Genomic DNA, 1,496 nt, shown 5'->3' with positions numbered 1-1,496 from the left:
GCTTTATAGTCAATTCTTCAACTGATAATGCAGGATTTTCTTCAAGTAATGCCTCAAGGAGCTTATCATCAAACTCAACTGGGCGTCCTGTTCGTTTTTCATCTTCAAAGCTGAAATCTCCACTTCTGAATTTTGCAAACCATCTTCTGCAAGTTCTTTCATTCAAGCATTCTTTCCCATAAACTGAGTGTGTTTCGAGTCGCTTCGGCTGCAGAGTTTCCTTTTTTGTACTCATAAAGCATTATGTGCCTCAAATGCTCTTTGGATACTTCCATGTTATAACCACAGGCATATAAAAACGACCTAGACTTACCGGTTAAAAGAAGACGGCCAGGCCATCTTCACTATAGATTCAGTTGATAGTCGGATCAGTCCCACACGTGACAGCAGGTATTTGACATAAACCTACAAATCAGTAACGGAATTGTGCATGCATGGCGGTTTCATCGCCATGCAAGCATCTTGGACATGCTCGGGTGTCTGCTCTTCGTGCCTGTAAAGTTTATCTCGAATGGGCAATGCTCCCCAGCAGCACTGCCAGGCAAGAGATTTTTGGAAGTTTTCCGTCGATGCTAGGCAAAAAGTTTTCCGGAAGAGAGCGGCTGACAGATGTATTTAGCCTGGGTTAGCATCCGCACTTTTTTATTAGTTTGGATGAGGTGTTCCATCCCAGTTCTCTTTTTCAGCTTGGTAGGCTTCGATACTTTTTGTGTCTTCTTCGATGTCTACCATAACCACAGCAGTTAACTAGGGAATGATCATTTCTGGCGGCACCTACTGGACATGGATTCTTGGCCGTCCCTGGCAGCAGTAGTAAGGAACTTTTATGTGTTACGGTCGGGAAGTGATTGTGTGAATACTATATCTTTATTTACAATGTTTTCGATCGTAAGTTATAAGAAATATTATTATTTCTTAATTAAAAGCTATAATGATAATCTCGTTACTTATAACTTAATTATAAGTGTTTATCACTAAGCATAACTCTAGTTTAGGCTGCGTACATGTATGTTGAAGATATAGATTCGTGTAACGGTCAAAAGAGTACAAATCTATATCTTCAACATACATGTACGTATTGAACGCACGTTCAGCGTCTTGGTATGTATACATCATAACATTTACGCAGCCTAAACTAGAGTTATGCTTAGTGATAAATACTTATAATTAAGTTATAACTAACGAGATTATCATTATAGCTTTTAATTAAGAAATAATAATATTTGTTATAACTTACGATCGAAAACATTGTAAATAAAGATATAGTATTCACACAATCTCTTCCCGACTGTAACACATAAAGAAAATACAGTTTCATAAATATACAGAAATAAATTCAACAAGTTGAAAGAAACGAGAAGTAAAAAGAATTAAATTTCTACATTAGTTTATTATGTACATTTTGGCATTTATATAACCACTAGCAGAGCAACCCGGCGTTGCCCGGGAATGAAATTGTTGCTTATATACTGGAAGGAAAAATGCAAAACATGCTG

The sequence above is a fragment of the Octopus bimaculoides genome, chromosome 5, assembly GCF_001194135.2.
Source record: "Octopus bimaculoides isolate UCB-OBI-ISO-001 chromosome 5, ASM119413v2, whole genome shotgun sequence".
Classification (NCBI taxonomy): domain Eukaryota; kingdom Metazoa; phylum Mollusca; class Cephalopoda; order Octopoda; family Octopodidae; genus Octopus; species Octopus bimaculoides.
This window is presented reverse-complemented; position numbering follows the sequence as displayed.